The sequence below is a fragment of the Microtus ochrogaster genome, chromosome 6 (genome assembly GCF_000317375.1).
Source record: "Microtus ochrogaster isolate Prairie Vole_2 chromosome 6, MicOch1.0, whole genome shotgun sequence".
In the NCBI taxonomy this organism is placed as follows: Eukaryota; Metazoa; Chordata; class Mammalia; order Rodentia; family Cricetidae; genus Microtus; species Microtus ochrogaster.
The window spans coordinates 64,630,395-64,657,225 of NC_022013.1; the positions used below are offsets into that span (position 1 = coordinate 64,630,395).

At 47.0% G+C, this 26,831-nt stretch overlaps 1 protein-coding gene across 1 annotated transcript in view; it reads left to right on the forward strand.

Annotated features, from left to right (window-relative positions):
• Window positions 1–307: 307 nt before the first annotated feature.
• Window positions 308–26,831, forward strand: part of Anxa11 (annexin A11) — a 43,223-nt gene continuing 16,699 nt past the window's right edge. Inside the window, exon 1 of the mRNA XM_005348706.3 lies at window positions 308–454. The gene's annotated coding sequence lies outside the window, so the exon portion shown is untranslated. The remainder of the gene's footprint in view (window positions 455–26,831) is intronic.

Here is a 26,831-nt window from a genome sequence, read left to right on the forward strand (position 1 = left end):
GACACCATACGACAGAAAATCACTGTTGATGTTGGCCCTGATCTCCCGGCTGAGGCAGTTGGTAATGTTTTTCCATTATGAAGTTTCTCCTACAGTACACGTGGTGTGACCTTTTAAAGTTTTCTTCACTGTCAGATGTCTAAAAGCATACAGCCAGATGAATGTCCCATTCTCTAGGGATCTAGAGAGCCTCTGCACAGAGAGCCCCGCAGGAGCGCCGACCGCAAACCTCACCTGTGGGCGTGGTCCCGCGTACCCCGCCCCTCCAGAGAGGCCCCTCCTCTCCCACGTGGCTCCGCCCCGGCGCGCTTAAGGCGACCGCGCCCGTGGAGTTTTCCGCCCCGCGGGCTCCTCCAGTGGTACGTAGTCGGTCGCGGGTCGGTATCCGGAAAAGGAAAAGCGACTGTGGGAAGGACCTCCAAGTAGAACTCAGCGCCCAGGTCCCCGGGGACAGGTGAGTGAGGGTCCCTGCTGGGTGCCTGCGCGTGCTGAGTGTTCGCGCTCCGTGCGGAGTGCGAGGGTCGCCCGAGGCCAGGGCCCGGAGTTGGGCAGAGTCAGGGCAGGTGAGCCTGGGGACCTCAGCGGGCTTGAGGGTGGTTGCGGTCTCCTCAGTTCGGTGCTCTTCCGGGAGAAGCTTTAGCCGAGCCTAGCCGGCCGAGAAGGCTGTCTTTGGGAACTTTGCTCCGGAACTGCAGAGCGCGGGTTCCTGGACCTGCCACCCGGGGTTTATATAAGGCAGGTTTTCAAGCGGTCTGGAGAATGAGGGATCGTGCTAAGTGTTGTGTTGCCTGCCTCCCTTATCGTTTATCCAGCTAGAATCCCTGCGCCCCCGCTTGCGCCCCCGTTCCAGAGTCCCGAGGAACTCTTGGGGTTGGTTCTCCACTTCCCGTGGGCTCAGGCGTAACTAGGTAGCAAACAGATGTGGGGGAGGGATAGCTAAATTCAAGCTAGGCACATTCTTTCTGGGGATTTCAATCCCTGCCCGATAGTCAGTGGGCGTCTGTGGAGGTTGTGTTTCTCGGACCGAACCTCGGGATTGTCAGCCTAAATCGTCTACTTCCTTCATAGGCCTCCACTAACTGCTCCCTGCTGCCTTGCCCTGCCCTCTGGCTCAGTAGGGACTTTCGAGCAGGCATGCCCTGGGGCTACATTAGTGAGGGAAGAAAGTTAGGAAAAAAAAGCCCTAACCCAAATCAGTTTTTTTTTAAAAAACTGGATTGAGCTTTTCTCAGGTGTAAACTTACAAGATGACAGTGTGTCATTGTCAAAAGGTTGGACAGGCCTGGAGCCTCGTATGGCAGGGCTTGCTCACCCTTAGCTTGCTCCCATTGTGTGTTATTTCCTTGCTTCAGTTGTTGAGAATTCCAGGAGGATTAACAACAGGGCCGTTCCTTCTGTGCTTGCCTGTGCTTAGTATTCTCTAACCAGGCCAGGTGAGCAGAGGGCAGTCTGTGGCTCTAACACAGGGGTGCCCACTTTGGATTCTTCCATCCCTCCCCATCGGTCATTAATCTCTGCACCTTGATTTCCTCATCCATAAAATAAGGATAATTATAATTCATATGTCATTGACTTATTGTGAGGATTCAGCCAGTTAATTTTTTGTTGTTGATTTTTTTTGCTTTTTGAAATAAGGTCTCCCGATGTAGCCTTGGCTGGTTTCAAACTCAGATCTTGCCTCTGCCTCTTGAGTGCTGAGCTTAAGTGCGTGTGCTACCTTGCTCAGCAAGTTAATGTTTTAAAATTTTTATTTATATTACTATTGTTTATTTATTATTTGTTTTGGTCTTTTGAGACAGGGTTTCTCTGTGGAGCTTTGAAGCCTGTCCTGGAACTCGCTCTGTAGACCAGGCTGACCTTGAACTCACAGAGATCCACCTGTCTCTGTTTCCCACGTGCCGGGATTAAAGGCATGTAGCACCTCTGTCCGGCTTACATTTTTTTTTTAGCAAATATTTTATTTTGTTTTATGTGTATTTTTTTTCCCTGCATGTATGTCTGAACCATGTGGATGTCTAGTGCCTTGGTACCCTTGGAGGTCAGAAGAGGGCCTTGGATATCCTTGAACTGGAGTTCAGACAGTTCTGAACTGCCACTTGGATACAACAATTGCTCTTAACTGTGGAGCCGTCATTCTAGCCCCTTGAGGTTTGTTTGATTTTTGTTTTGTTTGTTTCTTACTTTTTTTTTTTTTTAAGGATAGGTTCTCTCTGTGTAGTTCTGAATGTCCTGAACTTGCTCTGTAGCCAGGTTGACCTGGAACTCAGAGGTCCACCTGCCTCTGCCTCTTGAGTGCTGGGATTAAAGGCTTGTGCCACCATGCCCAGTACGTTAACTTTTTTTTTTTAACAGTTCTACAGTGCTCAGGTACTGACCATTAGAACAGGTCGCAACTGGTGCATCCCAGTTGGATGGTGCTCAGGTACTGACCATTAGAACAGGTCGCAACTGGTGCATCCCAGTTGGATGGTGCTCAGGTTAGGCATATCACACACTAGGCAAGGTCTGGCATGTTAGTGATCAAATGCAGCCAGTGACAGCAAGAGTAGAAGTGCAGCCAGCTTGAACTGCCCTGTCTTGGCCCACACTGCTTTGCCATCTTTCCTCTCTTTTGCCCATTTCTTATTCACGTGCCATTCCAATGGCTTCTGCTTCCCAGTAGGAAGGACAAGACATGCGTTCTTTCCTTCACTCTGTCATTGGATTCAAGGGATTTGTGACCAGGTGTCTTGTCCCTGTGCTGTTCTCAGTCTTTGGAGCACAGAGACTATTTCTGGATTATCTCTTGGTCTTTCAAAGTGCTGGGATGATGAGCCTTCCCTTTGAAACGTTCAGGAAATTTCAGCTGGGTGAGAGGCAGGCAAGAAAGTCATGTCTTTGTGGCCTGAGTATTGGAGCTGTAGGATGGGCAGAGAATGGGGGAAGTGAAGGAGAAATGCATCCAGACTTGGGGATGGAGAGAGGCTGGAAGACCCGGGTGTGGAGTTCCACACCTGTGATCCCAGAACTCAGGAGATCGAGGCAGGAAGATCAGGAGTTCAGAGCCAGTTTCAGATACAGAATGAATTTGGGGCTAGGGAGATGATTCCATAAGTGGAAAGCTGGTGTGCACTCCCCTACCCCAATGCACACATGCACACAAAATTAGGAAATGTAATTACCACTGAGCATCCTCCTGGGCTACATGAGACTGTGGCTAAGGCACCTGCCACTGAGCCTTTCAATTTGAGTTTGATCTTGTGTTTTCTCACAGTAGAAAGAGGGAACTGACTCCTCTAAGTTGTGTCTTACCTATGCCTGTGCACACACAGGCACACAAACGGATAGAATTGAAACATTTGTTTAAAACAAAAACAAGCAAGTCAGCTGTTTGAGCCCTTTTTGTAGCCATGACAGGGAAAAGAGGAAGGGCCATCTCAGTTCAGTTGCTTCAAAGGTTTTGATCGATCAGTGATTGCTTGGGTCTTGTGACCCAGGAAAGTAGTTTGGGATGACAGGGAGAGGGAACTCTCCCCGAAGACAGAAGAGAAACCCAGGCTGAGTGGGATTGCATGCTTGTTCCCAGAAGGCCTGAGGCTTTCTCTTTTTCCCTTCCTAGCTGTTTTTCTCCCTCTTGAGTCCAAAGCAGTTCCTGGCATTTGGTCCCATGAGCACGGGAGAGTCTGGGTGTGGCTGAGCTTTGAAGACACAGTCCAGGGAACATATTCCAGTTTCCATGGTTCTTTCTTCACGAACCCACTGTCCCTCCAGACCACCGGGAATTTGGGTAGTGCTCAGATAGGACAGCTCTGAAGATCCGGGAGATCTAGGTTTCCCTGGCGGGAGTTGGCCTTTGTAAGAAGAGTTGTTGAGCTTTGGAGTGAAACCTTCCGTTAACCTCTAAAACCAATTAGCCCACATCAGGCATGTTGATGTTACTCATGAAATAAAGGTCCCAGGGTCATGGGGAGAAGACTGGTACAGTGGAGTGGTCAGCTTCTGATGATCCTGCCTACACTGATGTGAGAAAGGATAGGGTGAGGACAGCTGAACAATCAGGAGACAGGAGCTGGAGAGTTGGTTCAGTGGTTAAGAGTAGGTATTAGGGGGCTGGAGAGATGGCTCAGCAGTTAAGAGCACTGACTGCTCTTCTGACCTACAAGTAGGAGGCGGAGAGAACTAACTCAGAATGATGTTGAACCCTCAGAGCCTGCCTCCAGCAGGGCCACGCCCAATCCTTCTAAACAACCACCCACTGGAAGCCAGCTATTCAGATGTGAGCCTATGGGGACAGTTCTCTATTCAAACCAGGTCCCAGGTTTGATTTCCAGCACCCACATGGCCGCTTCCAGCCATCTCTGACATCTAGGGAATCTGATGTCCTCTTCCCACTTTGGTGGGCACCAGCCATGTTAGTGTAAACATGCCATGTTAGTGTAAACATACGTAGATGCAGTCATGGCACCCACGCGTGTAAGGTAATAGAAAAGAACTGGAGGATTAGAGGGCAGGTCTTATCTGCCGGCTAACCGGGAATGAACCATGTAGCCACATGTTCCCAGTGTTCTGGTTGGCGAATGGTTGCCTCCAACAGAGAGTCATATGACAAGATGTTTGTGGAAGAGTTTGGAGATCAGTGAGAGCTGTGATGATCTTGTTGATATTGTGGGCTTGTCGCCATGTCGCCGAGGAACCAGGAAGCTGAAAGTGAAGTGTGCCGCAGTCAAGGCTGGCTCTTCGATCATTAGTGGTAGTTGTTTTGAGATTGTGCTCTTCAAGGTCCTACTGTCTTAGCAGCAAAGAAAGACATCTGAGGGGCTCAGGGACCTGAGCCCACCGGTGGAGGCTGGCTTGCAAGACAGAGGGATGAGAATTCAGGGTGGGCGTAGAGAAGAAACTGGAAACTCTTCACAGGCAAGCAGGCACATGAAGCCTGGTGTGGGAAGCATTTTGGGGGGAAAGGGATGTGTCAGGGGGGGCAGGGCTAGCATTAAGGGACAAGAGCTTGCTGTGTCCACCACAAAGGGCACAGTTATTTTTAGGAATTAGGTGACAAGGCATGTTTCTGTTGAAATCTACTGAGTCCCCACTGCTTGTCCAGCCAGTTTGTTAATAAAAGAATTTAGGAAGGGACCTGGAAGGGTGCTCAAGGACATCCTTATTAGAGTTGGAAAGAAAAACAACAGATCAGGAAAACTGAATCTCAGTAGTTGCTAGGAGGAAGGGATGGAGATGAAGAAGAGAGAAGTCATGCTTTTAAGAAAACAGGTTCAGTAACGGGTCAGCAAATTGCCTCATGGCAGACAAGCAGCCGCATGGCAGGAGGGGAGGGAAGCTTTAGAGAAAAAGGGTGAGAAAGCTCGAGAATCTGGAAGAGCATGCCCAGGCTTTGGCCAGTATCTGAGAGAAAAGGGGAGGAAACAAGGGGGGAAAGTTGTGCTTTTCTGAGTAATGCAAAAAGGTGGAAGGTCACAGGGCTACCTGATGGAAGCTCTGTGGGTGACTGCACAGGGGATAAGTACCCTCCACTAAGGGAATTCTTCCCACCTCCTAATCATGACTTAGGGTGAATTAGCATTCCTGAGGCATGGTCTCTTGGCCAGGTGATTGACAGGCCCACTATAGCATTTAGTGATCTAATCTTTGGAGCAGATTAAAATGTCATCTGTTTGCCCAGGGCCAGAGGTAGAATCCATCTTTTATCTGGAAGAATGCTTTCCTTTAATGGGCTTCCACAGAGCCCTGATAGCCATCTTCACGGGCCTCCAAACCTACTGCAACACTAGATTTGCCCCCTGGGTATCCCAGATGAGAACCCAGTTTGGGAAGGTCATGGGAAGGTCATTATCTTCTATTTCTTTCATGTTGCATTTCAGTTGTTTTGACAGTCTAGGAGTTGGGGGAAGTGTCTAGGCTAGAGACAATGTAACCTGGGCAATTTTGTCTAGGTTATATTTATATTTGAAGCCAAGGGCATGGTGATGTTCAAGAACTCCCTGGAATAACTGAGTAAAGGAAAACTAGTCCAGGAGCTAGTCACAGGAACCAGGGTTGTCTTGCTTCGGTAGACTTGAGGGGTCACCGGCGGCGTTGCTGCAATGGCCAGTGAGGGGAAGGAACAGCTGGAGCAGATGTGTGCAGAGCCTCCTGAGAGCCACTGTGTGAAAGAACGGGAGAGCGCGGGGTCCTGTTTCCTCAGCTCACCCGTGTTGGTCCTTTTTCACCTGAGGAGAGTGGACTGTGGATGGCCTCAGTCCCTGTACCTCATCCCGCAGCTTCTGTGTATGACTTGGTTCTTGTGACAGTGTCTGGGATACTGTTGCTGTAGGTCAGCAGCTGTGGAATGTTCTCAGTACAGAATTGCCATAATTTATTCAGTCTTTTCCTCGTTAGTGCACAATGAATTCTTTTCCTGTTTTTATTGACTTGAGGTAGAGTTGGGGCAAAGAAACTGTCTACTTTGAATGCTCCAGAATATATTTAAGTTCTCTCAATCAAGAAATGGGATTTTAGCTACTTTCAATAGAATTTTAATTATATGTTTATTATTTTTTTCTGTTCAAGAGCCATTTCAACTTTTATCCGTTCCTTCTCTAGTTTATTTTGTTCTCTTGTCACTGAGAAGCCCATCATGCCCAACACTGCCCTTTGGGTATAATGCTAGCAGATGGATTTCCGTACTTTCTTAATTAGGGCTTCTATTGCTGTGAAGACTCCGCAACCACAACTCTTTTTGTTATTGTTGTTTGCTTGTTTGGTTTTCCTTTTTTATCCTCCCAACTCTTATAAAGGAAAACATTTAATTGGGGCTGACTTACAGTTCATAGGCTTAGTTTGTTATCATCATGGTGACAGTGCTTGGGAAGATGTGGTGCTTAGAAGGGTAGCTGAGAATTCTACATCTGGACAGCAGACAGCGGGAAGAGAGAGAGAGACACTGGGCCTGACTTGAACATCTGAAATCTAAAAGTTCACCCCCAGTGACACACTTCCTCCATCAAGGCCACACCTCCTAATAATGCCACTCCCTATGGGTATCATTTTCATTTAAACCACCACACATACAAAGTGCCCACCTTTCATTGTCCTTTGGTGTCCTTTGGTCTCTGTAAATCGGCTATAATCTGGGAATTATTTAGAAAAACTGTCCTGAATTTCCAAGTTGGTCATGTAGTGCTGTGGGATAATCCTTCAGTATGCTATGAATATGTGTTGCTCTCATTGGTTAATAATAAACCTGATTTTGCCTTTAGTAAGGCAGAATAAGTGTAGGTGGGAAAGCCAAACTGAAAATAAAGGGAGGACGAAGGGTGGAGTCAGGGAGAGAGACAGATGTGAGCCAGCTGCCAGAGAAACAAAATGCTAGGGGACAGGTAAAACCACATGCCATGTGACAAAATATAGATGAATAGAAATGGGTTAGTTTAAATTGTAAGAGCTGGTTAGTAATAAGCCTGAGCTATAGGTCAAGTATTTTGTGATTAATATAAACTTTTGTGTGTTTATTTGAGATCAGGTGATCAGGACAGAAAAGCTCCTTCTCCGTTTACAATGTAGTGTCATGGAGAGACTGACTGCTTCATATTTGGGTCCTGGGTTTAGTGGGCTGTGACTGGGTCCTGGTTTTAGTGGGCTGTGATTAGTGAGCAAGCAAATATCTCAGACTGCATTAAATCCTCTGTGGTTGGCTACTTTATGTTAAAGTGTACCTACAAATTCAGCTTGACTTTTTCTTATCACTAAGAGGTATATTGGAAATTCTCACTGTACAACTGATTGTGGTGGCATGGGCCAGTAATCCCAGTATTTGAGAGATTGAGGCAGGAGGTTGATGAGTTCAAGACCGACCTGGACCATATATTTAAGGTTAGCCTAGATTACATAGTGAGTCCTTATCTTCAAAACAAAACAAAACAAAAAACAGACCAAAATAATTTTCACTGTAATTTATCATGTTTGGAGTTGACAGGTGTTTCAGGCCTGCTTCATGGATCGTACTGTGTGGTCTTTGATGTTCGGGGTTATATTATTTATATTTTAGGAGAAGAAATAACCAAGAGGTAAGGGTAATCTCTTTCCTTACCGCCCTAAAATTAATAAAAACACATTTTTTTCTTTCTGAGACAGGGTTTCTCTGTGTAACTTTGGAGCCTGTCCTGGAACTTGCACTGTAGACCAGGCTGGTCTCGAAGTTCACAGAGATCCGCCTGCTTCTGCCTCCTGAGTGCTGGCATTAAAGGTGTGTGCCACCACCACCACCCGACAATAAAACACACTTTACAAAACAGCTAGACTCAGGCATTTAGAGGCAATGTCTCTGGCAGACTTCTAGCTATACTCTTGTGCTTTCTGTCTAGTTGGTAGCTGTGTCTTGATTCTCAATCTGCCGATACTACGAGTGCCCTCTCCTGCCAGTGGCCCAGCAGACCCTGTCCTCAACACAGCCAGGCCTTTAGGAAGCGTGGATAAAACGAGACTCACCTGTAAACTTTAGGGAAGGGACCTGGAAGTCTTAGTCCGTGTTCTGATGCTACAGTAGAACATCTGAAGGTGGATAACAAATACAGAGAATTGATAAACCAATGACAAATGAAGCCCAGTGTTCTGGCAGTGTGTGCTGCATCATAGAATGACAGAGTAGGAAGGAAAAGTAAGAAGGATGAGGCCGCTGGTGCTACAATAGCCGGTTTCCACATCCCACCCAGCTCACCTCTTAAAGGTTTTGTCACTCTGTGCCATTCCACAGAGGGTCAGGCTTCCACCAGGTGGGCCTTTAGCGGACAAACTGTGCAGAACCATAGCAGAACCTACCATACCATCACAGGGGCAGGACCTCTTGCCCTACCCCCCTTGGACCCCTTGCAGTTGGGCCCTCTTCCTATGTGTCCAGGGATGTATGGCCGGTTCAACTTGACTGACCACATTTCCTTCCTCACGTGAGGCAACAAGATTGAACTTTCCGTGTCCTCCAAGGGAAATGACAATGTAGTAATACACAAAGGTATAGAGGGCCAAATGGCAGGAGAAGATTCTGTGCTGTAGTCACTCTGCTTTTTTCTGTCTCAGTGGACTGGACTAGAGTGTCCTGGTTTACTTGCCCTTAAACTGATCTTAGAAATATTCTAAGGCCAGTGTTTTCAGACAAGACATACAACTACAAAGACAGCTGGAAAAGTCCTTGGTTTGTGGTCTAGGATTATGAAAAAGTCCTTAAGATACCTTGAGCATGTGTGCATGCTTGTGTGCAGGTATGTTTGATGTGTGTGACATATGCTTTGTGCATCTGTGCTGTGCACACATGGGGATTTAAATGTTGGTGTCAGGTATTGTCCTCTGTACCTTATGTTTTGAGATAGGGTCTCACGCTGCCTCTGGAACTTGCCAATTTGGTTAGACTGAGCACTCAGCAAGCCCGTTATCTCCACTTCCAGGTGCATGTGCCACCACACCTGGCATCTTATGTGCGTTCCAAGGATTTGAACTTAGGCCCTCATGTTTGCATAGCAAGGTACTTTATCTGTTGAAACGTATCAACCATCAGCATATTTTTAATAGTAATATTACTAATGTGCTTAGTTTTTCTGACTTTGTCTTGCTCTGAATTTCAAATCATTTATGTTTAAGAATTTGTTTTTCTTATAATCAGCACATGTCTGGTCTTGGGGAGAAGGGGGTGGCAGGACGCCATGGCAGCTTGGAGGCTTCTATCTTTGATAGATGAATTCACATTCTTTTTTTTTTTTTCTTTTTGGTTTTTCGAGACAGGATTTCTCTGTAAGGAATTCACATTCTTGCTGTTGTGGCTGTCTGCCATTTTATTCTGTGTTATCTTTGTTGCTTTATTACACTTGGAGGTTGTTTTCTTTTCTTCTTGTTTCTTGCTACTTTGGTTGATTTCCCCTTCTCCATCCCTGCTGTTAGGATTGCGACTTACTTGTTTATCACAGAGGGCTTACCTCTCTCCCTCTCTTCTGACATCAGAAACTTTCCTAAGTGGTGGTCCAGGTACCAGCCTCCCAACATTATGTTGCTTCAAGCATCTTCTAGGGCTGTGGTTTTCTTTTTTTTTTTTTTTTTTTTTTTTTTTTTTTTTTTGGGACAGGGTTTCTCTGTGGTTTTGGAGCCTGTCCTGGAACTAGCTCTTGTAGACCAGGCTGGTCTCGAACTCACAGAGATCCGCCTGCCTCTGCCTCCCGAGTGCTGGGATTAAAGGCGTGCGCCACCACCGCCCTGCTGGGCTGTGGTTTTCAAGCTTGTGCGTGTGTAAGACTTATAAAACACAGTTCTAGATTCCAGGTCTGACCGGGGCATGTACTGTATCTCTGTGTATGCATATATATTTGAGTGTTGTAATTCTGGCAGGTGCCCAGGATGTGCTGGTGTGTCTAGCCCCAGGGTCATGCTTGGGTACTGACGTCTCTGTGCTTTCTTTACCTGCATTGACCAGGTCAGCCTACTCTAATACTCTCTGACAGGTACTGCTGAGCTGGTGGAGTGACTGGGAACATGGTTCTTGGGGTTTCTGTGTGCCAGGTTATAGTGAGTCTTTTGTTCCTAAAGCAAGACAGGGCAGATGGTTGACAGATGACAGTCAGAAGGTTCGGGAACACCACCCACTTCTCTCCTTAGTGCCTGGCATTGACTGAGCTGGCACTGCACAGGTTAGGGAATGGGAACTTCGCTGTATATCATAGCAGCCAGAAGCCATACAGCAGGGCAGTTCTGTCCCTTGGGTTGGGGAACATGCTGGCAGGCCTTTGCTTCCTTGTTGATGCTTGAGAGTCTTCAGCCTCCTCACAGAGGTCAGGCCTGTTAACACGCTGGGATCTATACTCTTGTCGTGGTAACAGCCCCGTAAGCCCTGGCTGAACTAAGGCTGATATTTGCTGGGGCTCCTCGCATTCATGAGAGATGAGGTTTGTGGCAGCCCGCCCCAGTTTCTCTGTCGCCACTTAGATCACTGGAACAAATGGTACCTTGTGTCAGACTCGGTTAATGTGCCAGTTGTTAGGAGATCACCATCACTTTCTCACTTTGCTTTTCTCGGGTTAACCTTCATGTCTCCCAACTTGACCTCCAGTCTGGGAGAGTGGGATCGAGAGCCTGGGGTGTACAACTGGCATCTTGGGATGAAATGCTTTGGACAAGACGGCAAGAGATACAGTTGTAGGCCTTGTCCTGTTGTCCCCAGCCAGCCCTGAGAACTCAGGCAGGTCTCTCGTACTCCCTGGGCCTTTAAGCCATTGACTGAAATAATGCCAGTGGTTCAGAATCCTGGAGCAATCCAAATGCCACCAAGGACTGGCTTTTTGTTTCTAAGAAGGTTCTTTCAGATTTGCTTGCTCAGGCTCAACCCCGTGGCGAGGCTCGAGTCATTTGCTATGACTACTGTCCTGCCAGCTTTGCCCAGAATGAAGCCCAGGAGACAGTCTTGGATGGCAGCGTCTGCTACACAGCCCAGAGAATGATTGATGTCAGCTCTGCTATTTTTAATTCCTTCTGTGTGGGTGGGGAGCTGAATGCCTGCCTCCACCTTCTGTGGGCTTTTTGTGTAGTGCCTGAGAAAATGCAGTCAGGGTTGGTGAATGCTGCCGCAGGCTCTCTGGCTTGTATCAGTCACTTAATGGCACCCATGACCCACATAGGTGAGGTTAGTGCCCTATGATCCCAGGGTGTGGGACTCTATAGTCGTGGAAGAGCTAGGGTGTTCCTATATCTTCTCACATCCTGTTTGGGATGGAACAGAGAAGGGATTCTTCTAGAAGGGTACTGGTTGCCCCTCAGATTTCCAGAGTCCTGCCTACTGACAGACTGTCAGGACGGGTGCCAGCCAGAGTGAGGAGAGATGAGTCAGGTACTTGTGGTCCTGGCGGGATGCAGCTATGTTGAAGGATCCCAGTGCCAACTCTACTGGGCAGTGGTGGGAAGCAGCAAGGAGGCCAACAGCCTACAGGAGCCATCATCTCCCCGGGAGGCCAGGAGAAGTGATCTAGCACTGGCCCTTGACCTCAGAGCCCTGTTCCCTGGTGTGTTAAATGGGGGTGGCAGTATGGTACACACCCATGAGATTGCTGAGGTTAGTGAGCTGTTTAGTGAGGAAATGCACATGTTCATCCTAGGAACTAGAAGAAAGGGAGTGACTAGAACATGTTAGACCGAGTTCCAGAAAGAGCCATCATTGTGAGTGGGAAGGTCAAGATAGCTTCCTGAAAGAGGTGAGGACCTCCTGTGGCCCCAGGCAAGCCTAGGAGACAGCAGGATGGCCAACCATAGGAACAACTGAGCAGTTGTCTAAGATGGAAATTGCTAAGCTTGGTTGAGTGAGAGACATGTTTCCTGACTTCTTGTATCACATATGTACCTTGGGGGTTCTTTGGACTGCCTGCCTTTTTGCTGTTTATTAGTGGCCCAGTGTAACTCCTAGTACAGCCTGACAGAGAATCTTACACCCGATTGATCTGTATGTTCTCCAGGAACTTCCTTTCCATATCTGACAGCGTGGCTGGCTGCCGTACTACAGAAAAGTCGAACACGCTGTCTTCTGGGTGTGAAGGCACTAAAGCTCCTGAGCGGATAATGGACAATGAGTATGTGACAGTCGTATTGGATCAGGGCCCCTGCAGCCTGTAGGCCTTGATTTCAGCCTCTGTCCCTCGCTGCTGCAAGCAAGTATGGAGGTGCCTTTCAGAGGAGAGAGAGCCTCTGAGAGGTTAGACATGGATTAGCAGAGGGCCCAGCCTTCTTGTTCCATTTCTAAAAATATTTAAGTCACAGATCCTCTTTGCATCCCTTCTGTTTCCCCAAGGAAGCAACTCTGAGCTATAGAACCTTCCTGAAGGTGGGGCTACAAAACCTTCATGAAGCACCAGTTGACTGGATAGGTGAGTTCCAGGAACCCCAGAGAGTCTGGATCTGCTTACATCCACTAGAGAGAAGTGGGTCTCCTCGTGTCCTTGTGTAGCCCCAGGACTACCTCCCATCCTCTCAGGCTCTCCCCGCCACCCACGGGAGAAGGCAGGATTACCTGTGTGTTCAGCCCCCTGTCGTGGGGAGTCTAATGGGCCCTCTTCCAGTGCAGGGGCCAGAATCAGATTATCACCAATCCCTCCCATCCTCCCTTCCATCTCTACTGGGCTCTGTGGGAGGGCTGTAGAAGCCATACCGCATGATAGCATTGGCATAAAGGAAGGTGTGTGGTATCCTTTCCTTAAGAGGGCCCTTAAAATCCTGTAAGTCTTGTGTGCCACCAGACTTCTACCTGTGCCTACAGATGGTGAGAAACAAAGAAACAAAACAAAAAGCCAGGGACAGGTGCAAGGGCACAACACTGAGAACAAATGGTGTTTCAGCTTTTAGCTAAAAAGTTTTTGTTTTTCAGAGAATTGTTGAACACGATACTGTAATTGTGCTGGAATAGTCCATTTTTGAGTTAGGTGTCAGGGTCCCCTTCATATGTAGCACTTACTGCCGCATTCTAAAACATGCGGTTTACAGAATGAGAAAAGTCAGCTATCTTGATCTGAAGGGCTTAAAATGAAACCCGCTGTCTCCGGACACACCCTCCCCTTTGTCTACTTCTGTGTAGGTAACTTTTTCCTAACAAATGTCTTTATTTAAATGATGGGCTTATAGTTCTGTTCGTTAATTTATCTTGCTGATGCGCTGCTTGGATAGATAAGGAATCAATACGTATATCAGTGTTAATTGCATTATTATGCATTATTATGACTATAGAATGTATTGCTCACTGCTGTCCTAGCAACTTGTGTGGTTACACATGCAGGGCTACCAAGCTTCCTGTTCCTGCAGTGAGTCACCCCTCCCCTTGGGCTTGAGTTTTTGCACACCAGTTGTTCTGAGCAGGACAAGTTGACCCCACATCTGTCACTCAGCTATCATCTTGGGTCTTCTTTTTTAAGTTTTCTGTGTTATATTCCCCTTGCACTGTTTTTTTTTTTATTTCTTTATTTACTTTCTCATTTTGTCAGAATTTAGAAATTCCTAGTAAAAGTAAGTGGGAGGTGGGTGTTTTCATTTTTGAGTCCTTTGGAAACAACCAGCATCCTGTTGGTAGTGGGCAAGTTAGCTAGCTGTAGGAACAGAAAGCTGAAAGCAGTTTATTATCCATTGGGAGGTTGAAGAGGGGCTACTGTAATCAGAGGCTGCTCCCCCTTTTTTCTTAAGCTTTTTTAGGTCTTATGTGGATCCATGCCCCACGTTGGGCACCACTTTGTAATCAGAAGCTGCTTGTTTGTTTTCCGGCTGCCCAGACCTGAATAGTCACACAGAAACTATATTAATTACAACACTGTTTGGTTAATAGCTTAGGTGTATTCCTAGCTTAAATAAACCCATTTCTATTAATCTATGTATCATCACAAGGCTGCGGCCTACCGGTTAGGTTCTGACATCTGTCGTCTTTGGCAGCTACATGGCGTCTCTTTGACTCCACCTATTCTCTCTGTATCTCTTCCAGCCTGGCCATATTCTGCCCTGCCAAAGACCAAAGCAGCTTTATTCATTAACCAATAAAAGCAACACATATATAGGACACCCCACACCAAGCTATTGCCTTATTATAGTTCCAAGTAGTGGTTGAGGAGCTCAGTATTATTCCATTTTCCCCTGAAGAACCTTGGCTCCTTTCTTTTTCTGAAAGTTTGTGGTATTTTTTCTCTACCTCTGAGTTCTTATGTCAGGTTGATAAGCTTTGCTGATGTTTTTTTTTTAGACATTGGATTGCCACTAGGTGGTCCTTTCGACTTAAAGTAGCTCTTCGGGTGCTAGTCAGTGTTCTTAGATCATCATCATCATACATGTTATTTTTATTTGTGTGTGTGCCGGGGTGCGTGTGTGTGTGTGGTGTATAAACGTGTTTGCCTGTGTGTGCGCACACAGAAGCCAGAAGAGAACTCTAGAGTGTTCTATTCCATCCCTGACTGAACTTGGAGCTAGACTGGTGGCCACTGGGTTCCAGGGATCCCCTTGTCTCCACCCTGCCTCCCAGCACTGGGCTTACAGGCATATACGTACCATGGCCAGCTTTCTACATGGAGGTTGGGGATTTGAACTTGTGTGCCCATGCTTGTACAGCCAGCATCCTTACCCACTGAGCCATCCCCAACCCTCACAGAGTTCTTGTGCTATAACTGATAATTTTCTTGCCTCAGCTTTTCCTGCCCTCCCCCTTGAGATCATTTTAGATCACTGTTTTTCAACGTTTCCAATGTTGCGACTCTTTAATATAGTTCCTTTGTTGTGATGACCCCCAACCACAAAATTATTTTTGTTGCTTTTATGAATACGATGCAAGTTGGGGCCTTGGTGGGTGAGCTTAAGTGTGGAGTTGCGATAAAGGGAATGGGGGAGGAACAAGAGAACAAGAGAGAGACAGAAAGGAGAAGAGAAAGAAGACAGAAGGACAGAACGCTGCCTCCTCAAAGAAATGGCAGAAAGGAAGAGAGCAGGAATAGGGAATAGACAGGTCTTGTCTCTGAAAGGGACCTTCTGTACCTGTGGACAGACTAGGCCCCTGGTTCTGCCTGGGTGCATCCTGCCGGATGACAGACCTTCTGTACCTGTGGACAGACTAGGCCCCTGGTTCTGCCTGGGTGCATCCTGCCGGATGACAGACCTTCTGTACCTGTGGACAGACTAGGCCCCTGGTTCTGCCTGGGTGCATCCTGCCGGATGACAGGCCAGGCCAGCATAGTGCCTGAATCCTAACAGTTGCTATTCCGTAACTCTACTTTTGCTGTTGTTATGAGTCGTAATGTAAATATCTGACATGCAGGATGTCTAATATGTGACCCCGTAAAAAAGTTGTTGAACCTAGGGGGTCATGGCCCACAAATTGAGAAACACGGTTTAGATCCTGATATTCTCACATCTTTTTATACTTGTTTGTGGTTGTTAATGTTTTTCATGTGTGTATGTGAGTACATGCACATGTATGTGGAGACCAGAAGTCAGCCTCAGGTGTTGCTCAGATCTCTCGGTGAAATCTGGTGTTCCCTATCTAGGCTCAACTGGCTGGCTGGCTGGCTGGCTGGCTGGCTGGCTGGCTGACTAGTGATCCCCAGGGAGCCACTTGCCTCTGCCTCCCCAACATTAGAATTCTAAGCATATGCCACTGTGCCTAGCCAGTTATTGTTAGCTCTGGGCATTAAGTCCTGGTCTTAATGCTTTTGCAGAAAGCACTTTATTGGCTAAAACCTCTCCCTGGCTCCTGTTGTTTGCTTGCTTGCTTATTTTCAGGATAAGATGGCACCTCAGAGTCACTATGTACCTAGGCCCTTGGCCTCCAGAACCCCCTGCCTCTGCTGCTGAGAGCTGGGATTACAAGCATGGCTCAGTACAGCCAGCTTTTTGTTGCTCTTTATCTCTGAATTTCTCCAGACTTGCTTTTCTAACCTTTCTGTTAAATGTTGTGGTTTGTTTGTTTTTCATTCCCTTTATACACACATGTATTTGCTACTGATCTATTGAATTTTGAGACTTTAATCTCTTTTGTTTTCAGTTTCTGAACACACCTTATTGCTTTCTTACTGTTCCGTGTGTACAGAGTTTTCTTTTGGTTTTGTGTTATGGGTAGATGCCTCTCTGTGTCTCTGAGCATACTAATTGTACTTTCTCCCTTTACTTCTCCATGGCTCGCTCCCCTCTGAGCCGGCTCTTGTTTTGGTCTCTCCTGCTCTTATTGGAGATCTTCTTCAGATGTCCTGTGATCTTTTGTTGTCTACTTACATAAGCAGTGCTCGGTCCTTGGGCTCTGTTAGACCACCTCTTTGCCCTTGTGTGAAATCATCTTTTGTAGTGCTGGTCTGTCTTCTCCACCTCATCTACCCTTGCCTCAGGCATGGAGCCCAGCTAGAACTCTTACCCCTTCAGAGCCTTTGGTAAAAGGAAGCATCCAGATGAAGAGGGTCCCTCAGGGAGCCCTGAACCTGTGCTGATGCCACACCCTTTGCATCATAGCACTTGTCATGGAAGCAAGAGGTTCTGGGCTAGGTCCCTTGCTGTGTCATGGTGGCATGCCACTTCCCCCTCCTTGGTTGTCAGTTTCTCCATCCGTAACTGGAAAGAAGAGGTGTGGTGGGTAGGAGTAAACTGAGTCACCTCTTAGGGCCATAATGGCTTACCAGCTGGACTGCATGCTCTGTTACCTACATGCATAAATCAGGTCCTTAGCATTCCCCTCCCCCAAAGTTTGCTTTGCTGACTGGGTGTGTTGCCTGGCCCCAGAGAACCTACCCCAGCTCTTATTATGGTGACTCACTGTGGCTATGGTGACTGGGTTGACCTATAATACAAGTGAGCAAGCCTTATCTGGGCTCCTTCTTCCAGACAGGAGGGAACAGTAAGCACCTGGTGGTTTTGTTGTAATGATTTGTTGTGGTCTTAGGGGGTTGATGCTTCTCCTGTCAAAGACGCTAGTCAGGCTGTATGGGCTGGTCGTAGACCTCAGACAGGAAGGGGTCTAGGGGAAGGGAGAGGTGGCTACTGGATAGATTATGCTATTCCTGTTCTTGCAGATCACCACAGACTTCAGCGTGCCTTTGTGGTACTATACCCGACATGAAATTGACTGTTTTTTTACTAAGATTAGCTGTGTAGTTCAGTAGCATGGAATATTCACTTTGTGTGAAACCACTACCCAAATTTCTCATCGCCCAAGATAACTCCCCATTTAACGGAGCATCCCATTTCCCTCTTGCCCCAGCACCTGTGGACAGCAATATCCTTCTGTCTTTTGAGTGGAACCAGGCAATATTTATCTTTCTGTGGCTGACTTACTTCACTTAACGTGCTGGGTTTAAGTTTATCCGTGTTGTAGCATGCGCCAGGATGTCCTTTCAGAGTGAGTGGCACATTTTCTTTACCTGCTCATCTGTGACACTTGAGTGGTCCCCACCTTTGCACCTAGACTTGTGGATAACGCTGCTAGATGAGAGTGCGTCCTAAATAACTGTGCAGGGTCTTGCTTTTGTTTGCTGCCTCCTATGGTAGTTCTCTGTTTAGATTTTTGGGTTTTCTTTTCTTTTTAGGAGCTAATAGGTTTTCTATAACATGATAATAGGTTTCTCCACCGATGCAGTAAGCCAGATCAGACAGAACTGAAAAAAATAAAATAAAAGAACAGGTTTATTTGAGCAAAGCCACTCCTGGGTGAGCCCTCCAGTCCCAGAGATAGGGTTGGAGAAGTCATATGCCTGAACTAAAATGGGGAGGTTATATAGCCTGTAGGCAAGGTGGTGATGATGTGTCTGCCACAAGCTGGGTTTGTGGCCAAGTATGATCAAAAGCTGACTACTTTAGGTGGGATCTTGGGCTGCTGGCAGCCTCAGGCGAGGAGCTGCCATGGCTGCCAAGAATGCGGAACTGGGCTTTTTGGCTGTTTGGACAGAGAGGAATGGGGCTTTCTGGGTGAAGCAGGAGTGAACGGGAGGCTTAGTCTAGTATTATAGCTGTCATGGAGGGACACTCAAGGTGTACACAGGGTTGTGCCTTAACTGGGGATGATCTGTTTGCTTGTTGTCTCTGGCCCTGGTGGCTGTCCATGTTCTTTGTGGCCCATTCCTCTACAGGTGGAACAGTTGTCTGCTTGGTGTTGTCTTCCTGTTTTTACTCTGTCGTAGAAGGGAAAGAGTGTCTAATTTCAAGTGCCTGCAGTTGGATTGATCTCACCCAGATAAGCCATCAGAGTGCTGCATTCATCCGGCTGGTAATCTCCGTCACATTGGACCAGCTCTTGCCACAGGCAGTTCTGAGACATTGGGGCTGGGTACTGTATCTGGGACATTTTGGAGGATGATGATGGTCTTGTCTCAGGCTTTGGAATGCTGTTTTCTGTACTCCTTTGACTGAGCAGTGGTGTCCTAAGGCCCTGTGACCCTGAAGGCTGATCAGTCCTCCCACCACTGTAAGGGTCAGCTGATAAATAGGTGCATATAGAAGTTTGGTGAGCTTAAGAGTTTTGATCCTTTGATCCTTGCCTGTCTGTCATAGCCTCTCTTCTGTGGTCACACCAGTACTAAGGGAGCTGATCTCAGTCTGCTCAGTTTAGCTCCTGCTGAATGTGGGGTCAAGCAGAGATTCCCATGGTCCCGTCCCTCCTAAGTTGTTAGAAGGATTGCATGGCACAGAGGCAGTGACTGGGCACTGCAGGGTTTAGCGTGCAGAAGCATCTCAAGCTCAAGGGGCTTTCCCCGGGCTAGAGTGACCTTGGGGGGCTCAAATATTGTCATCGGTCCATGATGACCAGCTAGTCCCTTTGGTTAGGGATTTTCTCTTAAGACAAGCTTCTCCGCCGACACAAATAATCCCAGTCAGACCGAATCAGACCAAATTAAAAGATGCCCATGTTTAATGGAGTGCTCCCGGGTGGCCCTGGGAAAACATGGACAGGGGAAGAGAGAGAGAGAAGGGGAGACCACGTGAAACCCGGAGGCCACCTGTTCATTCTCTGGGGGGCAGTTTAAATAGCCTGTGGGAGTGGTCTTGACCTTCCCTGGGGAGGGGTCACCATTTGGCAGGCTTTCTCAGAAGTGGAGTTTGGACTGAGGCAACTCCCAGGGGAGGGAGCTTATGCCAGGAGCTGGGGTGAAGCCCCCCAGGCAAACAATCTAGACTTTTTGAATAAAGGGGTGTTAGGGAGCTGAGGTGATGCTTCCCACCAAACACCTTTGACCATGCTCCCTAGAGAGTCCTGGTAGACACCATTTCAGACCCGGGGTGTAACTGATCATGGGAGGTGGTGGCACAAAAGCAAAGACCTGTACACTGTACTCAGAAACACAACTCCATTTTGGTGTGGGAGAATATGTATGACTCCCCCACCGTGTGTGTGTGTGTGTGTGTGTGTGTGTGTGTGTGTGTATACACATGTATGTTCAAGTGCCCAGAGTCCCTAAGGGTATGTGTTTGGGTAAGGCAGGTGTTGGATCTACCCACTGGAGTTATAGATAGTTGTGATGCTGGAATCTGAATTCTGTCCCAGTGTTCTTCACTACTTGAGTCATCCTTCAGCCCTGTGTATCTGTTTTTTAAGTTTTACCTTGGGCTGCTTGATCTGGGTCCCTGTTCTCCTTCCCAGACAGGTGCCTTCAAGTGTCACGTGCTCCCACTTTCCATAAGATGATCCAGCATCCAAGTTCTGTGTTTGGCATAGGAACCCAGGGTTAACATGTAGTTTTATAGTGAGTGAGTGGAGAGAGAGATATATATCATACATTTAAAGTTGATAGTACTTAAAAATTAGACAGGAAATAGTTTACAATGTCTGGAGTTTTCTTAAAGAAACAAACGGAGTGGATAGGGTCTAGCCCAGCGGTTTTCAGCCTTCCTTATGCTATGGCCCTTTAATACAGATTCCTCATGTTTGGTGACCTCAACCATAAAATCATTTTCTTTGCTACGTCATAACTGTAATTTTGCTGCTATTATGAATTGTAATATTAATATTTGATATGCAGGATGTATTTTCATTGTTACAAATTGATCCAAAAGGGTTGTGACCCACAGGTTAAGAATCCCTGGTCCAGATGAATTAAGATTGACCTTGAAGCAGTGCTTTGATGAAGCTGATAGTTGAAGGTTTACAGCCCTATTCTGCTTATATAAACTCTCCCTGTCAATCATTGATCATCAGTGCCTCCATCTTATGAGTCATTCCTTGGATTTGGGTTGTTTACATGGTGTGCAAGGCCGGCTCTGCTGACTCTGAGTGCGTGATGGTAGGGATTAGTCATGTGGGGCTTCCCTCTTCCCTCACAGCCAACAGCCTTGACCTGAAAACTGGGTTCAGTAGAGGGAAGGAAGTTCTGAGACATTAAAAAATCCAAGAACCTCTGACTCCAGTTCAAAGCCTGTTCCTTGTGCTGTCTCTCCTGTCTGTTGGAAGAAAGCTCTTAAAGCAGGTTATCAATGACAAAGCCACCTGGGGCCATATCCTGGCTCCCTAGTGACGTGCTCTAGTGACAAAACCCAGGGCAGTGGGAGCTAGAAAAATACCCACCTCTGTCTAGTAACCTGGGACAGGTGAGCTCCAGGGCTTATGCGTGCACGCACGCACACATGCATGAATAAATAATAAAAATTAAATATGTAAATAAAATCTTAAAAAGAAAGGGAAAAAAGCGTTTGAGGTCAGTCTGGGCTACATAACAAGATCGTGTGTTTGTGTGTGTGTGTGTGTGTGTGTGTGTGTGTGTGAGAAAGAGAGAGAGAGAGAGAATATGAAAGGAAGAAAATATTTTACCTGTTTTCTTTTGGTATGTGTGTAGTTTTTTTTCAAGACAGGGTTTGTCTCTGTAGCTCTGGCTGTCCTGGAACTCACTCTGTAGACCAGGGTGGCCTCTAACTCTGAGATCCCCTGCCTCTGCTTCCTGTGTGCTGGGATTTAGGACATGTGCCACTATACCGCCTGAATGTTTACTTATTTTCAAACATTTGTATATCATTTGTATATGCGAATCAAATACATGTGTGTATATATTTTCATCTATGTATGCAGATGCTTTGTAAATATATGTACACATGTATTGTGTATGTCTTAGGTTGTATGTTAGAATGCTTGGTGGTTACTGTTAGGGGAGGGGATAGTGGCCTTCTATTTGTTCTGATTTTCTTCTTCAACCTGCTTGTATTCTTTTTTGTTTGTTTGTTTTTTTGTTTTTGTTTTTGTTTTTTTTTGAGATAGGGTTTCTCTGTAGCTTTGGAGTCTGTCCTGGAACTGGTTCTTGTAGAGTGGGCTTGCCTCGAACCCACAGAGATACTCCTGCCTCTGCCTCCCGGGTGCTGGGATTAAAGGTGTGCGCCACCACCACCAGTGTATTGAAATAAAATTTATGCAATTTTGGTTTTTTTTGAAACCGTTTCTTCCTCTTTCGCCTAGGCTGGCCGTAAACTCATGATCATCCTCCTGCAGCATCCCCACTTCTCCCAAGTGGTAGGATTACAAGCAGGCACCAGCACACCCAGTTTATACAGTGCTACTATCACAGAAGCAAGCACTCTGCCAGCTGAGCTGCAGTCCCAACCCTGCTCATTGCTGTTTTGATGTCAGTAATACTCAGTTCTCTTGATGTGAGACTGGGGTTTATCCATTCATCTGCTGAACCACATTTTGGTTCCTGTGAGGGTGGGTAGTCGGGAGTAACACTGCTGCATTTAGCTCTGAGACACTACCTCCCCCAGTGTACAGGAGGTAGGTGGGATATACATTGGTGGGGCACCCTTGAAAGGTATATTGGAAATCTAACCCTTCCTCTTTTTCTCCTGTCCCCATCACTCTTTCTCACTGGATCTCCTGGAATAGCATGTCAAATGAACCTTTCTTCCTTCTAAGTTGTTTAACTCAGATTTTTGTTACAGTGACAAAAGACTGGCTCACACAACCATCCTGTAATTTTTCATCTCACGTGGACCAATACCAAGATCGTGGCGGTTGTTGGTTTCATAAAATAGGTTTAGTTTTGTAAGAAACTGCTAAGATCTCTTTCAAAGTTGTTGGTACTATTTGGCATTCCCCACAGCAGTGTGGAAACTGTTGTCCATACCCCCGTGTTTGGTGGGTCACTGTTCTGGACCTGGCCGTTCTAATAGCTGTGCAGTTTGTTGTTTCCATATACAGTGGCACATCGAGGGCCTTTCCATGTACTGTCATCTCTGCACACCCTTTGCTGAGCTGCCTTCTGAGGTCTTTTGCTATATTTTTATAAGTCCCTTGATCGGATGTATCTTTTAGGAATACATTCAGTCATTCTGTAGGGTTTTTTTTTCCTTCTTTATCTGAAACAGGCTCTTGTTAGTTTGTTTGCCCAGACTGGCCTTAAATCCTTGTCCATAAGGGATTCATCCTCCTGCCTCAACCTCCTGAGCAATTGAGATTACAGGGTGTATCACCATGTCTGGCTTTCTTCCTTTTACTTAGGAAAAAAAGTCAGCAAAGATGGTCAGAGCTGTGTGGTTTAAACTGTGTATTTGTGTTGTGTGAGAGCAAGAGACCCTTTAACCAACAGCCTGAGAAAGTACAGTGGCAGACCATCTCCTGGGAACATCAGGCCTGACTTGTCTGCTTCTGAGTGCCAAGGGCTGTTAGGCCCTGGAGTACTTCTCCAAACTCTGCCTGTGAGCATCAGCCAGGGGTGGTTTCTGTTCTACATGAGGAGAGGCTACTTCTGGACCGGTGCTTTAGGCCTGGTACCACTACCACTCCTTTTCACTGTCCCTAGAAACCAGGCTGGCCACTGGAGGGTGTGAATAGCTTCACTGCAGGCTGGAGGCCTGTGTCCACCTCTTCTGTTAGTGTGGAAAGCACAAGGCTCTGCATTGTGGTGGGGCAGAGACTGAGTCTGGGGAGAGGAACTCTGTTCTGGAACACTTTCCCTTTGTCCTCTCTCCAGATTTCTGCCTGTGTGGTGGGGACCCTTGAAATAGAAGGGTCCACTGGGGAGAGTATTCATGACTTTAGGGAATAGGCCCTTTCACGGTCCCAAAGAAGCCCTCCCCCCAGTTTCTTTATTGACTTGGTTCTAAGGGTTGCTAGTTCCCAGGATCCAGGTTCCCCCTGGGGTGCTCATGTGTGAAGGAGCAGTCCTGCACTCAGCGGGGGCCCAGCAGTCTTAAGTTTTAATGTGTTCCACAAAGGTCTGTTTTGGAAACACATTGTGCTGGTTAGTTTTATGTCTACTTGACACAAGCTGGAGTCACCAGAGAGGAGCCTCAATTGAGAAAATGCCTCAATAAGGTTGGGCTGTAGGCAAGCCTGCGGGGCATTTTCTTGATTAGTGACTGATGGGTGAGGGCCTAGCCCATTGTGGGTGGGGCCATCCCTGCCCTGGTGGTCCTGGTTCTACAAGAAAGCAGGCTGAGCAAGCCATGGGTAGCAAGCCAGTAAGCAGCACCCCTCCATGGCCTCTGCATCAACCCTTGCCTCTAGGTTCCTGTCCTATATGTGTTCCTATCCTGATTTCCTTTGATGACGAATAGCCAAAATAAACCCTTTCCTCCTGAGTTACTCATCATGGTGTTTATCATAGCAGTAGAAACTCTAGCTAAGACACATGTATTTAAGCTGGAGAGGGCTGCAGCTGGATGAATCTACCCAGCCGCTGTATTTACATAGTTCCAGTGAGGAAGGAAGGGTGATGTTTTTGCTGTAACATCCCTGAGAGAGTCAGAACCAGAGGCTACATGTTCTCTGTAGGCAGGGTTATTAGAATCAGGGCCAGGTGTCTGTCCTTCGCAGAAGGCAGGAGGTGTCCCATTTTGAGTGCTATGTTCAGAAGCGGGCATATGGGACAGGACATGACTGGCTGTCCAAATCACTTCAGCCATGGGAAGTATCTCCCTCCCATGCAGTCTTCTTCTCTGTTGAAGGATACAGTAGAAGAAAGACCTCGGTCAGGTGGAAGGTAGCAGGTAGCTCACCGCATTCCTGTTTGTCATGGAGAGCTAGAGCTGAGAAGGGTGGTACGGTCCCTAGATGCTGAGTTCCCTTGGGAACTCACTAGAGCCTGAGGGTCTCGCCTCTGAGCAGGTGACTCCTGCCTGGGAATTAGTAGGTGGGTGAGCTGCAGGGTGTTACACACATGTGTTAATTACTCACTGGAGTGAGTACAATATCTGAGAGAAAATTTGAGAGAGGGAATGTTTAGGCTGTCATGGTGGAGAAGGCATGGCAATATTGACGTGGGGTGCAGGGGTTCCTCACATCACTGTAGACTAGGAAGTCAAGAAAGCAGGACAGGAAATTGCATGGAGCTAGCTAACCCAAAGACTGTCCCTATTGGCCTACTTCCTTCAGCAGCTCTACCTCCTGGTTTCTACAGCCTTCAGAAATATCTATCTTGAGAACAGGTATTCAAATTCTGAGCCTGGAGGGGACATTTCAGATTCAAGCCATAACAGCATAATAGCTGGCATTTGAACATGGTGGGGATGTGGGCTTAGTGGTAGCAACAGATATCAGCAGAAAATTCAGTATGATAGTTCAAGATTGTCTCTGCTGTTGGCACATTTTTATCACTTACTTAGAGGAACATAATGCCATGTACACCAGATCAGTGCTTATGAAACAGCTGAGAGAGAGAATTAAGATGGTCACTGTGAGTCATCACAGCCAGAGATTGAGGAAGGATGGGAAAACGGGCAGACCCACAAGAGAAATTTCGTAGGAATCCCTGATGTCTTGATCACCCAGAAAACCCACATGTTCCCATCCAGTGAGCAGGAAACTCCAATTGCAGGCAGCAATCCTGTCCTGTGATCTCTGGACTAGTCGTGGTTTTAAGGCCTGACAAGCCTCAGAGGGAAAGAGAAGAAGGAGCATGCTCAAACAATTCCAGGTGAAAAATGAATCTTTGGAGAAGGAAAGACTGCAGAGTTTTGTGGGAGGGAAGGGGCCAGGGTCATGGCAGGACTGAATTCTGCAGTGGAATTAACCGTAGATAGAATGAGCCTTGAGGGTAGGCTTCTTTCCAGGCGACAGATGCTACTCCTGCCAGGAAACTGCCCGGCAGCTCTTCCAGGAGGGGGAGGACTATCCTCCCATGTCCTGGATGTCTGAGCTGAATAAACCCTGTGTGCGTTATTTTTATTTTGAAAGAGCCACCGGGGGTAGCTTCGTGTGTGGTTAGACATAAATGCCTGTCTGAATTGAACCTTTTCTTAAAGTTGCTTTTATTAGGCAACCATGAATGTGTAGGGTCTGCCCATGGAAAGTGAGCTTCACCTCCAGCCTGTTTTTCTTTCAGAGGCAACTAGCATTCCTCGGTGCCTTGTGTACAGTGCCAAGGGTGGTCTGTGCATATGTGTACCCACACCTCTTGGTTTGCATGTTTCTACTTTAAAAATGAAAAAGATTGTATGCTGGAGAGATGGCTCCGTGGTTAAGATCACTGGCTGCTCTTGTAGAGGGCCTGAGTAGACTAGCTTTGTAAAGGACAGGCTACCAGTTCTAGTTCCGTCCATGGCCATGAAGGTATCACCTCATTTCCTGTTGTATTGTCTACTGTCCCCTCTGGACCCAGTGACCAAAGTAAGTGGGCTGAAAGCCAGGTCCACTTGGTGGGGGCTAGTGGTACCCTAGAGAAATTCTGTAATGTCCTTGGGACAACATACTCAGTTCTTCAAGGTAGACATGCTGGGTAACTAGACTATTTTTTTTAAATATTTATTTATTTATTATGTATACAATATTCTGTTTTGCATGTATGCCTGCAGGTCAGAAGAGGGCACCAGACCTCATTACAGATGGTTGTGAGCCACCATGTGGTTGCTGGGAATTGAACTCAGGACCTTTGGAAGAGCAGGCAATGCTCTTAACCGCTGAGCCATCTCTCCAGCCCGTAACTAGACTATTTTAAGTGAACAGTCTCTATAGACAGTTATTAAGGTAGGGATCCTAGATCTAATACCATCACCTGGGAGCTTACTCAGAATAGAAATTGATGGTCGAACCCATGATATTTTACAATCCCTTGGCATAATTCAGATGCCAATGTATGAGAACAGAGTGGCTCTCCTAGAACCTGTGGACATGACTGTTGAGGCCGTGAATTTCCTCACGTGACCTTGCCCTGAACCTTTGAGCTTATTGCTGCAGCAGCTGTTGTGTGGCAAGAGCAGGCAGGTTGTGGGGCTGTGCTGATCTCTGTTCCTCCTGAGCATTTTAATTGACATGGGGCGTTGCTGAAGACCTGTGTACAGAGGACTGTGAGAGCAGGTGTCCCATCTGCTTCTTACTGGCTCATCTCCATGAAACTCTTTCTCTTTCTTTGGGCTTTGATACTTGCCCTGATTCACTGCTCTGTAGCAGACAGGCCTTCCTGAGCATATCTCTTGGTTCT